This window comes from Gouania willdenowi, chromosome 15, assembly GCF_900634775.1.
Source record: "Gouania willdenowi chromosome 15, fGouWil2.1, whole genome shotgun sequence".
Lineage (NCBI taxonomy): Eukaryota > Metazoa > Chordata > Actinopteri > Blenniiformes > Gobiesocidae > Gouania > Gouania willdenowi.
In genome coordinates, this window is record NC_041058.1 from 23,084,756 (window position 1) to 23,099,966 (window position 15,211).

General features: G+C 38.7%; 1 protein-coding gene across 1 annotated transcript in view; it reads left to right on the plus strand.

Moving 5' to 3' along the window:
* ptk7b (protein tyrosine kinase 7b) overlaps positions 1–15,211 on the plus strand; it is a 106,053-nt gene that overhangs the window by 49,869 nt on the left and 40,973 nt on the right. The window lies entirely within an intron of this gene.

Here is a 15,211-nt window from a genome sequence, read left to right on the forward strand (position 1 = left end):
TCGATGTCCCGCCCTAAACAGCCTCACTTCCTCCCACTACCTCTGCGAATCTACCAGAAGCCACGCCTCTACTATTCTGCATGCGCATTGCGGAACATAACAAGGTTGCATCAGGTCGCATTGATATAGGTCTATGGGTCAGGATTACTATTGCAACAACACATCATCAGTAGGGTAAAACTAACTAAAAGCCAAAATCATATTTACCTGTTTGCTGTTGTGACACGCAGCCTTGTTTCCGTGCACAGTTCTGCATTCACTTTGATTGACGGCCTCAAAAACAGGAAGTCGAAACCTATTTGCTGGGAGCACTGCGATCGATTTCATTTGTATAGGGGTCTATAGGACGAAGGAGGGACTTATATACATTAATGTATATGAATGACCACCGGCAGTAGACCATAGTAAAGACTAGTTAGGTATTATTTTGCATTTCAAAAGAATCATACATAAACATACATTTCTCAGAAACTCTGGCTTTAAGATTTGGATACAAGACATTGTATGCAATATATGAACTGAGCAACATCAAACTTTATCTATAAAATTCATCACAATATTTCCACATAAAACATTGTGGAAATTACAGTTTAAAGGTCCAGTATTATGCTTTTTTTCACCCATCTTTATTTTGTTAAATTGCTTAATTATTTTGTAATTTGGATCCACATTTAAGCTGGTTTCTTGATGTATCAAGGAAATAGTATTCTTCCTTCTTTCCATCTGTCCTTTTTCCATGCCTTCATGCCTGTGCAAACGACAACCTGCTGCTTTGCAAACATCCCGTCACCGAGTACCTTTCTTAATTAAAAGATAATACAGCCCTAATTATAATCATTTGCACTACAAATGCATGAAAACATCCCAGAATCAGCACTGGAACGACACACTCAGCTGCTCTCGGAGTCCGTAATGAGAGCCCTTTGATATTCGACTTTATGTGGATGACACACACTCTCATTAAGTGCACAATTAGTTCCTTGTGTTTCATGCCTGCTCTTAACTGTTTTTAATCCTTGCTTTTGTAGCCTGAATGTTAAGCAATAAAGGTTTAGGAATGCGTTGCTAAACATTGGTTTTCTATTGATGAACAAAAGACTTTATTGCTATCGCTCTGATTGGTTGAATGCTATGCATTGTGTGGTTGCATATTTCGATCATTTTATTCCAGTGTTGTCACTGTGGCTCAGATGGTAGATAAATAGTCGTCTAATTAAGAGTTTGGTAGATTGACACACGGGCAAGTAGAGTCAAAATGTCCTTGATCAAGACACTGAACTTTACACAGCTCCCAGTGGGGGACAACTTTTCTGCTGTAGATGTGGGAATGTGGCTGATGATGCAAAGCTCTTAGCTTGCAAGCCGATTAAAAAATGCTGTCATCATGTAATGCAATCATGTGCATTTTTGCTTTTTTTCCTTAGTGCTGCTAATTTTTCTTCAAAACCTTTCTGAAGCATTAACGGATGTATAATTTAAAGAGCGTCACAGTTTAACAAGAATAAACTGTTGGTCATGAATATTTAGGACTTGAAACCATGCAAATTATAATTTTTTTTACTCAGAAGTTCTTCGTTGGTATAATGTTTTCCTGTTGACATTAAATGAAGCAAAATTGCAAACATCTGTTGTTTACTTGTCACGCTTTCAGGTATTTCCAAAATCAGTGTTTGAAATTTCCACGGTGCAGGTTTTTACACATGAAACACTTTTGTTTTAATATATAAATAAATGATTGTATGAAACTATAATATCTACTCATCCAGTGGAGTTTTTCAATGTGGTAGAAGGGTCTCAGTAGTACTTTTGTCCAGTGCGGTAGTGGCTAGTGAAACTGTGATTACCACCCATAGCTCAGGGCCAGCCAAGGCTAGGAAAACTACCCCACCAAGACGGATCTGGTCCTGGAAGCAACATACGGTAGGAGCCAGGTTTGTTTGATTTCCCTCCTGCCAGCATCAACATGCTTGCATCTAAATGAGGGGTGACGGCAGCAGGGGGAGAGGGATTGAGAGAATCCAGGGGGCCACACATGTCTTTGGTTCTGCTTTTCTGAATAAAATGAGAGAGGTGGAAAAACACTGCCCTCCTGCCTTCTCTAAATGAGTGTCTTTCGTTGATAGACTGCATTAAAATACAATAAGTTAGTTTTCATAAAAACAGGAAAATTTCAAAAAAAAAAAAGTCCTGGCACAGATGCAACTATTAGATGCTAAAACGAGCCAGCAAGCCTGAAAGCGAGTGAAGCTAAGGTTTAATGTTGTCTTCATTGTACTCTGGAGCCTCATTGAGAGAAAAGAAGGACTGTTGACTCCAGTGTGAGTTGCTTTTTCTTTTCCTAGTATTTGCTAAAACAAATATATTTTTTTATGGTTTGGTATGTCATCCACACAAAAAAGCAGGATAAAGTAATTAAAAACAGGGCTTTTGGAAAACTCCGACCAAAGTGAAGATTTGGGAAAACTCCAGTTTTGCGTTTGAGTGTGGACACTGATAATCGGAGTTTTAAGTTACCAAACGTCACGGGGACTGTGCTGGTGGCATTGGTGTGCCTAGTTAGAGGTGCTTGGGTACGCCTGCTTGTCAGTCTGTGGCTGGCGGGGTGGCCCTGCTTGGGCGATTGATGTGATTCCTGTGGACGATGTTTTATCGTGCGGGCCTGTGCTGGTCCTGGTGCGGGTGTGGGTTTCTCTGCCAACAACAGAGAGTGACGTCCATTCATTTGTGAATAGCACATTTATGCAGTTTTGTGTGGATGGATTTTTTTTTTTTTTTTAAACAGTGATGTGTGGACGTAACTTTTACATTTATATGTTAATAAAAATTCCCAGCTACGTGTGGACAAGGCCTCATTTGGTTGGGGAAAGAAAAGGGCTCAGTACCTCCAGTATACAGTAGTGTGATTTTTATCCTCAGTACATCCATAGTCAGATGTAGCACCTGAACCCTGACATTAGAGAAAAAGTACCGGTATAGCATTTTGGTTTGGAATCTTTCATGCGTTGCACAATCTCCAGCCCTCCCTGTGTGGTAGAAATGTGGCGGTAAGAGAATTGTTGCTGTAGAATGCCTTATTGTACACTGTCTGCAAAAGGAAAATAACTACACTTAAGCCCTCGTTGTGGTATTAAATTCTTAAAGTTAGCTTACCATATAATATAAAGCAGTGGTTCTCAACCTTTTTAGCCCGCAACCCCCAATATAAAGGTTCCAGAGACTGGGGACTCCCACTGTACCTGAAGGTGGTTGAACACAGAGATGAACGTTGAAGAACAGTCATGTGGAGACGGGGCCATTCATAAGGAAGAATAAAGGGGATAACTTTTTGGAGCCCATCCATAAAATCAACAAAATGAGTTTATTGTTTTATGAAGCTGTTATAACCATAATTATTTAATTTATCTAAATAATATTCACTGTTATCCAAGAAGTTTATTTATTATTTGGCTTATAGTATAGTCATCTTAAATATCTAAATCCTGGTTTTAATCAAAAATAAAAATGGGTTATAAGTAAAAATGGTAGAAAAGGTGAACTGGGATTTTAAAAACTACAGAAATTGGTTAAGAGTTGCATATTAGAGTGGCCATAAACGGAGAGAAAAAGTGGTACTAAAGGAGTGAGAAAGTAGAGGCTGCCATTGCATTCCCTGCTAGCGCTGACATCTGTATATAACCAAGGTTTTAAGTATTGGCAGTGCTGTGTGCACAAAGGAGGAGATGGCATCCATCTGCTCCCAGAGGCAGCCTTCATTTATCAGCACTGATGTGAAAAGCAGGTCCTGTAACTTGAGACTCGCAGTCCTGTTATTTTTCTGTTGCACAAAATTTCCATACCAAGTCTTCTCTGGCCTGTGCATGAGGAAAATTTTCCTCCCCTTTTTTCTTCAAAATCCTTAGGAGTTGTTCGTCCTCACAGATCATGTTTCAGAAGTCAAGGAACTTGGCTAAAGCAGCGCTAAACAGTCGACTTCTTCTCCTGATTGTGAGGAAACTGGGAGTTCAACCACAATGCCAGCTGCACTTCCTAAACTCTCACTTCATCTGCACTTTTTAAAGTCTTTTAACATCTTTTCAAAGTTTAGTTGAGCATGGCTGTTAACTAACTCAGATCCATCTTGGTATCCTAAACCTAGGAAATGGCAGTTGTTCACCCCAGATGTTTCCCATTATTTTTCCCTAGTATTTGGTTTGATTTTCAATTCTGTGTGAAATGTTGGTCATTCTCTCTTCAGACGGAGCCATTTGAGTGTAAACTGCTTACATCAGGCTTTCATGTTAACTGCGTGGAGTCCTTGTGGTTTGACTGAAAAAGATTCACACATGCATTGTGGAACTGATGGTCTGTTGTTTCCTGGTTTTCCTTTAAAAGTGGCCTCCCTGCTGGATTAGAGCCCAGTTTTTTTCCCCTTAAGAACAAAGAAACAAGAACGAACCAACAGTCTTCACCTGAGTACAACATAATCCGACTTAATCTAATAATTGCTGCCATATTTTATCTGCGCAGCTGCAGGGTAAAGCAACGGGCTCAGATTGTTGCACATCATAAGTACTGTAATACCCAGGGTCCCTTTCATGAGCACTAACATTTCCACATTAGGGTTGTAGACAAATCATATAACCTCTTATCACTGCTCCTCTTTCTTTTTAATTTGTTTTGCCGTCTATTTCACACCACTGTTTCGTCCTGGACGACGTGCGTGGGTTGCGGACTGATACATTAGGCTGCCTGTGTTTCAACAGTCAGCCTTTTATGAGTAGGTGTTGAAAATTGGTGACTGCTGCCTACGTTCTGATGTCTTTGTTTCAGATACAGCATGACAGTTATGAAGCCGGGTGTGGAGGGATGGAACGGTGTTAGAGGAGAGAGGAGGGGTGCACTTGATGAGCGACACAGCTCTTCACTTCTGTGAAAGCCTGTTTCACATACTGGATCTCCATCTGCCATAAAGCATGCGGAACTCTCATGAAATGGCTTTTTTTATGAAATGCAAGCGTATAGCCATGGATTTTATGGAAGTAGTGATTGTAGATAAAATGAAAAAAGATCTATATATTGACCTGTTAAAATATCATAAAGCTACTAGTACGAGAGGCCTCATGGTAGGCCCAGGACACGCTGGAGGGACTATGTCTCTGAGCTGGTCTGGTGTCGCCTCGGGGTCCTCCCAGAACAGCTGGAGGAGGTGTGCGTGGATCGGTAGGTCTGGGCATCTCTGCTGAGACTGCTACAAAATGTTTTATATATATTTTTGTGTTTTTATTGTTTTTATTTAATTCAGGAATGTTTTGTTTAAAAGAGTGATTTGGGTATAATGAGTTTATTTGTGGGGTATTTCCCACAAGTGTATTTTAATGGTATTCATACAACCAGGAGTGCACATAACTTTGTTGCATGGTCCTCATTTTTTATAAATACAGTATATTTTTTCATAACCACCTCAAAGCAGGAAACAAAATAAAGGGGATACATGGATGATCCGACATCAAAGAATTAAAAGCTTATGAATGAAAGGACTAATAACTAAGGGTGAATTCATGCCGCTTTAGTCCCGAACTCGGTCCGAATGAGAGAGGACAGCTGATAATTGTAACACCTTGGGTTGGCTCGGTTTGCATTCACAACGCAACTTCTGATCCACACCAAACAGCCTGCACTTAAAATGAGATAACCACTTGAGGGGTCGTTACTAGACTAGAGACTTCTCGAGGCAGAAAAACTGAAACCCAAAGAAGAGAACTGTGGATCTCAACTATGGATCAAAGAGAGCGCTTTAAGAGTGTGCGATAATTTCTGCCTTCTTCTTTTGTTCTTTCACAACATTCAACAATGGAGAAGCAAAAGTTGTCATTCTTTTGGTGGTCTTAAAGCCCCGTTTTCCACCCATCACTGATTCTCCTGACCATCCACAATGCCATGCACTTGACGTCATCTCCCACACTTCCTGTTTTTAGTCCGTGCCGAGTACGCATTGTGTTGACAGTATAACCTAATCGCTCTAGACTTTGATTGGAAGCTCTCCAAGACTGGCATAATCAATCACTCTAGAATTTGCCTGTTTGATCTTTTTTCAACTTTGTTTGCATGTTCACACCACCCAAACAATGCAGACTATCCAAGCAAACAAATCCTAGAGCGTTTTAACTGCTTTATGGTCCGTTGGTGTGAATGCACCTAAATGTTCTTTAAAGCACTGAACATTGTTATCCTACAGAATGTCATAATCCCTCTCCTTCTGACTGTTTAGCTCTATTTCAATAAGCAGCACAAAGTTTAGATATATGAGGCTGACTTTTCTCCCTGCTTAGCCTGCCATTGGCTGTTAATATTACTTGCATTACTTTCTGGAGCTTTCTGCTATTAGCATCCAATCAAAGGTTGGATGACTACAGTTTTTCATACCCTTTTTTTTGCCGGAGAAAGATTTTCATTGCATTTTCTGCACACGCTTTTGTTGTGGCTCAGACTCAGTCTGGCATTTCTTTGGTAAATGGTAAATTGACTTGATTTTATATAGCGCTTTATCACCCCACTGAAGTAGTCTCAAAGCGCTTTACCCATCAGCTCATTCACCCAATCACTCTCACATTCACACGCCAGTGGGACAGGACTGCCATGCAAGGCGCTAGTCGACCACTGGGAGCAACTTAGGGTTCAGTGTCTTGCCCAAGGACACTTCGACACATAGTCAGGTCCTGGGATCGAACCCCCAACCTCTCGATCAGAAGACGACCCACTACCACCTGAGCCACGGTCGCCCTGGTGGCTCAGGTGGAGGTGGAAACGCCAAATTAATGCTTAATGGAGCTTCTTTGACATTTTGATGACGTTCTAAAAACAGTAACTCTGTCTGAGTGCGTAATTCCTGGAAGGTTTTAACCGCTGCAGGATTCATTTGCGCAGAAGGTCTGCTGTGTTTGGGCCAGTGTGAAGATGAAAACAAAATCTAGAGCAGAACAGGCAAGCAAACTCTAGTGCAATATGTGACAATACTCGAAATGGAATAACAGACAGCTTCTAGCTGACACCTCTTTGCTCGTCTTGTCCTTTGACCTAGCATTTAGCAAGCAGCAACCTTTCCCAGCTAGTGTTGAGCTAACAGATGAGGATGTATGGCCTTATGGAACACATTGGCTGCATTGTTTGGTTGGAGCACAACCTACACTGTCAGCCTATTGTGAGATTTATTGCTGATGCTTCATTGTAATCTACCTGCTCAGTTATGTTGCATTTTAATTACTTTTTTTCTTGTCATGCAGACCATATGGAGCACTTGTTTTCAAAGAGGGAGGTGCTCCATCATACAGTTGCTTATTAAAAAATAAAGCAAAACCTCTTCATAAAGAGGAATAATTCTATCAAAATAATTTTTATAGAAAATCTGGCTTTTAGAAAAGAGAGAAATCTACTCAGAAATGTAATTAATTTTAGTTTGGGAAATATCAATGTAATCCTGGTCCACCTGGTAAGTTATGCTGGTTGCCTGGCAATGAGCTGCCGAAAAGGATCTTTATAAACTTGGGGCAGGGCTCTCTTCATGCCGTTGGCAGTTACATGGATTGAAATGTGCATGAAGCGATTGCAATCTCAGGGCAAGCCATTACAATGAGCCTAGCTCTCTCTTTGGGTTCGCTTTGTGAAGTGAGACGCTGCCAACGTACAGATGCCTGCCACAATAAAAGCAGCAAATTAATTTTGCTTGCATGTGTGTGCACTGATGTCCCTACGCTCTGCTTCTTTGAACGTGGTTTTCAATTAGAGCTGTAGGAATGAAAATGGAGTTTGACTATGAGAATGTGAGACTAGTATGGTGAAAGTACCACCTGGGGTCTGGTTTTTGGATGTGATTAACAGGGACAGCGGGGGCACCCTTTTTCCTACTTTGAGCCATTCCACTGTGATGGAGTAGAAGCTCCTCTGTGGAAATACTGCCAACATGAAGCTGCCTCATGGATACTGTAATACATTTAACCAACTCTGTGTTGATGGTAGAAAAGAAAACCATCATTTAACCAGCTGGTCAAATGACTTTGATCTGTTTATAACTTCCTGAGGTCTCAACCATGAAGTGTTGCCAGGCAACCAGCAAAGATTCCTTGCGAGTAATGACTCAAAATTGAATTTATTTGATGGTTCCAGATAATAAATTTTTTTTTTTTTTTTTTGGTGGGGGTGGGGTTAACACTTTTAGCTTTATTCCAGCTATTCTCCATTTATGAATAGTATAGAGTGTGACTCTGTAAGATGCTGAAATGGAATGGAGGGAGAATGGGTAAATAAAAGTGGATGACATTAGGCTGGTTGTTGTTTTTAAATGACACTTTATTTGTTTTTGGTATTTTTGAAACCATGCTAGTTTTTAGTAGAAATGACAAACCCTAGAGCAGTAAGGGGTCGATTTACTAAGATCTTAAATAAAAGAAGCAATTATTTTCTATACCAAAAAGCTTAACTGGAGCAATAAACATTATTTTTTACCTTTTGTTTCTCGTGTGTTCTGCTTGTAACAACACTGCATCATGCATCACTCTGTGTAATCCTGTGAATATTAGCACCTGCCATTGGGAAGTACTAAATTTATTTGAAAAACAGGCACCGCAAACACTTCAACAATCCTGATTGCATGGGTTTAGCGTGTAGTTAAGTTTGTACAGGAGAAGTTTTGTTTGTCAGTTTTGCTGTTGTTGATCATTGGCCACATTTACATGGGAGCTTTAATTCCTCTTTAAACTTTTTCTGATTTTAATTCCAAATTAAAAAACAATGTAATCATGGCCATTGTTTGCCAACCTGAGCTCATTTCAGGACAGTCGGCCAAATATCGTGAAATCGTGATATGAAACATATTTCAATGATTAACTACGTATGTGTAAGCCACAGGTATGTGTTTAATTAAATTGTGAATTACAGTTTTTTATAGAATTTCCGTGCTGATTCCAATTACAAGTAAATTATCTGAACTGAATTACAATTTTAACAGCAACATATTTCTTAAATTATAATTATAATTGTCATATTTGTAAATTACGCAATTATAAATATAATTGACCCCAATCCTGTTTATGATAGATGGCGGATGAAGGAGAGCCCTTAACTTTAACTAGTGGTAGTCTGTAGATTTTGTGGCTTTGATTGTGTTAATGTCCTGACAACAGGTAAAAGTAGAGCATTTTCTGATTTATTTTCTTTTATTTATACATAATGCTCAGTGGTTTTGTTAGATATCTGCAGCAGACTGGTTTGGGTACATGTGTTGCTGAGTCAAAGGCTTTTCGGTGCCAGGATTCGTGTGCTTTGTCAGCAGCACTTGGTCCTGCAGGACTCGGAGGCTCCGGTGCAGCTCTCCTGTCACTCCGATATGTTCCAGAGTTGCTCTCCCCCCTGACCCAGCCCACCGGGAAACCTCTAAACCACACACATACGAGCTATTTCAGCCCCGCACTGTGGGTCTGCTGCTCGGTGCCGAATATTTGTGGATGCTGTTGTGCACGTTATCACCTTAACGCGTTTTCTGTTTGATGTCACCAGAGGTGACAAGTAACTAAGATACAGATACAAATACTTTGTTACTAGGGATGTGACGATTCACTCAACTCCCGATACGATACAATTTACGATATGATTCTCTCACAATTTATTTTACAAAATGAGACTGTAGACAAATGATGACTGAAAAATATTCACAGTCAATGTGGAAGCCAAAATGCTTCCACATTTCTGATTTAAAACACGGTAGTGCATACTGAATTTCAAATTCTAAACAGCTAGCGCCCTTTGCTGTAAAAAAAAGTACTGCGATTCAATTTCAGAGTATTAATGTGACCCGTGACACCTTTGAATCAATTTTTAACTGCCTTACGATTAATCTTTCCATCCCTATTTGTTACTGTACTGAAGTAGTTTTTCTGGTATCTGAGTTTTTATTTTTTTGGCAACTTTTTACTTTTACTCCTTACTTTTTTAAGCAAATACTCCTTTTTACTTTTACTCCTTGTATTTTACTATTCTGTTAAGCAGGTCCCCTTAGTTTTATGGTGAACATTTTCATCTTTTTAAAAGATATTAAACTCAAAGCTGCTCTGGGTTTTATTGAGCATTTTTTTTTATCATGTGTTAAATAAAAGTGCTAAATTCTCCAAGTGTTCAAAGGTAACTGATTTTAATGGTTGTTTCCATGTAATAGTATTATACAAGTTATTTGAAAAATAAAAAGATACAGAATTTGCTGGTTTAAAAACCCTTTTTTATTATTGAAGGGACACTTTTTTTTTACTTTTTTCCTTAAGTATATTTAGTAGCATGTACTGTTTTACTTTTACTCTAGTAAGGGAGCAACTTGAATAATTTTACCAGAGTCATTTTCTATTCAAGTATCTATACTTTTACTTGAGTACTGAAGAGAAGACTAGAACTTTTGCCACCTCTGGCTGTCACCCAGCGTGGGATGTTATTATCTTTGGAGCATTGTGTTTTTTTACGCTGTGCTCAAGATATACATTTGTTCATTCAGTGGGTAATATAATCTGCATATTGCATTCTTTATTGCTTCCCTGCCTGAATATCCCCCACTCCCTTTGTTGCCTTACCTGTCTCTTAATGTACAACGACATATATATCCTTCCATGAAATATGATGCTGCACAGCTTCCTTTTGCCTGCATAAAAAAAAAAGAAGTTGTGAAAGAAAGAACGGAGGCGTGAGGTGCTGATGAGCCTATAATGGTGGTTTCTGTCTGTCAGCCTGACTTAAAGGCAGCCTCCACCTGACAGCCCTGACAGCTGTGCCAGGCTTAATGGGTTAGGTAGCACTGTGCAGCGAGCTGAGGAGGAGAATCCCTGTGCGCACACATTTCACCCTCTCAGCACTTTCCCTCCATTTTTAGCCTCTACTGTCTTTCTCTGCAAACTGTTTTCTGCTCACAATCAAAGAAAACAGTCAATTTAAATACAGCATTATATTGATGCTACTCTGGTTTAACACACCTGATATTAAAGGGAAGCTCATTATCAGCTTCTGTAGACATTCATAATGAAGCCATCATTGGATTCAGGTAAGACATCAATACATGCAGAACAGTGGCTCGCAAGGACCAGACTTGAGCAGACCCTGCTGTAAACTATTTGTTTATTTGGTGATCACCAAATGTTTATTGTGGTTATCATTAGTATTCCTAATAATATTAAAGTTGATATCAGGAGTTTCTGAGAGAACGTCTCGATGTCCCGCCCTCAATAGCTCCACTTCCTCCACTGCCTCTGCCAGTCTACCAGAAGCCACGCCTCTACGTTTCTGCACGCGCATCGCGGAACATAACAAGGCCACTTTGGGTTGCATTGATTTAGGTCTATGGGTCATAGTTTATTCTTGTGGTGATGGACATTTCTGAGGTAAGAGCCAAAATTATATTTACCTGTTTGCTGTGATGCGTGGCTTTGTTTCCGTGCACAGTTCAGCATTCACTTTGATTGACAGACTCCGGTGCAGGAAGGCGAAGCCTATTGGCTGGGAGATCACGGCACTATTTTCTATTTGTATAGGGGTCCATAGGACGAAGGAGGGACTTATATACATTGATGAATGACCACTGGCAGTAGACCATAGTGAAAGACTATTTAGGTTTTTTTTTTCGCATTTCAAAAGAATGATACATAAGCACAGATTTTTCAGAAACTATGGATATCAGCTTTAAGTGGTAATATTGGCAGTATATTATATTGTTTGTAGTCAATACCGTGACACATACATATTCCGTCCAACTGCATTTATTTTAGTTTAAAAAAAAAAAGGTTTAAATGCATGAAAAGATACCAAATATGTAGTAACTTTATATGCACATATATGCACTCACTTTGATTTTTAATTTTTTTTTCCTTAATGTTACTTAATGACTTCTGTAATGTATATTTTTAATCACAGTGTAAAAATGTCATGTTGTGTGACTATCTGGCCATGACTGCTGTATTGAAAAAAAAATTAAAATTACTTTAAATCTATTCAAATGTATTTTCTGCACTATTTTAGTAATATTATAGACATATATAAGATTTCAAAGTATTTCTATTTTTTGTCCATCATAATATTCATGCAAACCTTGCTTTTTTTATTAAATATGATGTGGCGAAATCCTTATAATTGACCCATGAGTATTAATATTAGTATAAGTGTTATTGGTACTTTTCGTACTATTATGTTTAAAAAACTTTATTTTTAAAATGACGTCATTTTCTCATTCCATTTTTTTTTTAAATATCCTGCAAAATGTAATAACTCTTGATTCATTGACTGATAAATATTGCGAGTTCTGACATTTTATCAAGACTTTGAAGTCCTGTGTATTATGAAGCTCAAATTATTAATAAAAAAAAACACATTTTGAATTACGTAATTAATCATGAAAGTCTGAGTTTTGTAAAGGCCTAATTTTAGCAATAAATAAAGTTGATTTTTGGCTACTGTTTTAATGATCATAGATTAGTTGCAATAGCTTTACCATGTCTTGAGCATGTTCTCATTCCACCAGAAAAACAAAGACATTCTGAGGTTTTCACACTGTGCCAGATGGAACCACTGTATGTAGAAAGATCTGTTGACCTAAATAACTTTGTAATTGCACCAAATAAGGATCAAATGTTTTAAAATAAAACTTTGGTTTTAGAGTTTTGAGAAGAAAAACACATTGATTTGTAAGTTATACAACTGAGGTTCTTTTCCCACTCCACAACCATTATTTGTTTGCTGCTGGCTGAGTTGACCAACAGTGTTGATTTTCTTTTAGGATCTCACAATTTGGCTCTAATGGTGTTATTTTTTTTATTTTATTTTTAATAGAAATTGCAATTCTTGGCTGCATTTCTGAATGTTAAGACCCATCTATGCTTACCCTTGAATTCTGATATTAATGAAGCCTTCTGTCCATAAATGACATGCATTTTAATTTTACATATTATTTACATATTTTACACATCAGCATTTCACAGGCTCCTGTGAGAATAATCCTATTAAAAAAAGGAGCTACTACGATACCTTTATTTGCATCAGAGCTTTTCTTTGTTCCTTTTTGCTGTCATCATAATTGAAGCGACTCCTTATATTACTAAAGCTGTCAGACAGGAAAGTAGCACATGATAAATCTAACACAGACACGAATCTCTGTTTGTTTAATGGACTGTTTTTTGCTGTTGAATGTCTCCATAAGGAAGTTTCCATTCTTTTCTCAGCTGGATTTCAAATAATCTGCCTCATTGAGCTGTTGTAAAACAGTTTTTTTTTTTTTTTTTTGAAGGAACGACTATCAAATATGGAGGATTTTATTGTATTGTTTCCATTTTTACTCACAGCTAGTGAAGATGCACTGTTGGATCTCTCATTTGACGTTTGTTCCACCCACTTGCATCCTGTTTGCTCCGCATCGATACTTCTCCCTTCCTTTCTACACTATCCAACCTGACTTTCAAGAGACTCCAGGCAGACTTATGATTGTTAGATATCATGCCCTACTAACCTCTATCCAAGCATTACCATACTTTGTATTGATTTGATCAGGAAGATGCAGCTGCACTAATATTTTGTCTTGTAAATAACTTTGTGGTGGTAGTTTAGAGAATCAAAAGGAGGCGCCTGTGAAGCTTTGTGTGTCTGTTTATTCAAATTATGGGTGTGTTTGTGAATTCCTGGAACTCTGCGCCTGTTTATGAAAGCATCACAGAGGCTGTGTGCGTGTGCATGTGTGTGCGTGCGTGTGTGTGTGATGTAGGTCATGGTACCCCCGTTGCTTGAGTAGTGCACTGAACGTGGCAGACTTCTTCAGATGTGACAGACTGTGGCTTCGCTCTGCTCCGCTTCTTTCCTTCCTTCCATCTCACAGTTGTTTCATCCTGTGATGGTGGAAATGTCTTATCAGCCTCTGCTATCTCTGCTGTGCTCATGTACAGTAGATCTGAGCAGGCACACAGAGTGCTCCAGTATCTGGAATGAACCCATCAACCACGGCCATGCCACGTCTCCAGCTGAGCTCATTACGCTGCAGTGCTAACCAGACTAACTGTGATGAAAGCTGGCATAAGGCTTGGCACTAAGGTAGAGCGCTGTCCAACTAGATTCCTCTGGTCTAGTGTTTGAGGTAGATGTTGAGATGACTCTGCTGATGTTTGTCAACCATCTGCTGCCTTTCATCTTTTCATTCTTTTTTGGTCCAAATATTTTTTTCCTCTCTGGGAACGTTTGTCCTAGACTTTGTTCACATTAGAATAAAAAAAAAAAAAAAACATCTAAAGTATGTGAATTTCATCTGAGGAATCTCTCTGATAAATCAAAGATCATCTGTCTGCGTGTGTGTGTCTGTGTGTGTGTGTAGGGCGGGAGTATCTCCCTGACGCAGTGTCTGTTCAACCTGAAACTTTTTTACAACCTTACACACACACTTATTTTGGACTTATTAGGTGATTGTTTCAAAACGTGTATTTTCATTTTATTTTGAAATCAACGCGGGTTACACCGAACGGAGGATTAGAACGGAGAAGGGGGAGGGGCATCTGAGCAGCCACACACTGTCACTGATATACAGTACTAGCAAAGCTGTCATCGCATTGGACGTGAGAGACACATGCATTTCAACCTAAAAAGATTTGCACTTATATGGCCTTGACAAAATTCCAATGAACAATAAGCAAAGTTTAATAAAGAGATGGTAAACTTTAAAAAGCTATTTTCATTGATGTAAAATTGTGTATTTTATCTAGTATTGCCACTTTTCATGGTGACAAAGCTAAATATTTCTGTGTTTTTATGCAATTTTAATAACTGGGTGGGATGATGGACTGAGTTCACGATATGATAGACGATAATGGGCTCATGGTAACGATACGATACAGTATGTTGGGAAAGGAAAAGGGGTAAATTTGCTGTTGGAAAAATAGCTACTTTTATATGACTCTGGACTTGTGCACTGGTACATACTGTACTTACTCTGGGTATGACCTTTCAAACGCAATAGGAATAGGAACATAAATAAGACTAATTGTTCCTGTTTAAAGATCAAAAAATTCTATTCTGCACGCAAAAACTTCATGCCAGTCGTATAATTCAAACCAAATCACACATTATGTGTATATATATATATATACACAACTCTTAAGCCATACCAGTAGAGGACAAAATACAGGAGGATGAGGACCATTTTGAAACCAGCAATTGTGTCACATCTTATTTGAAC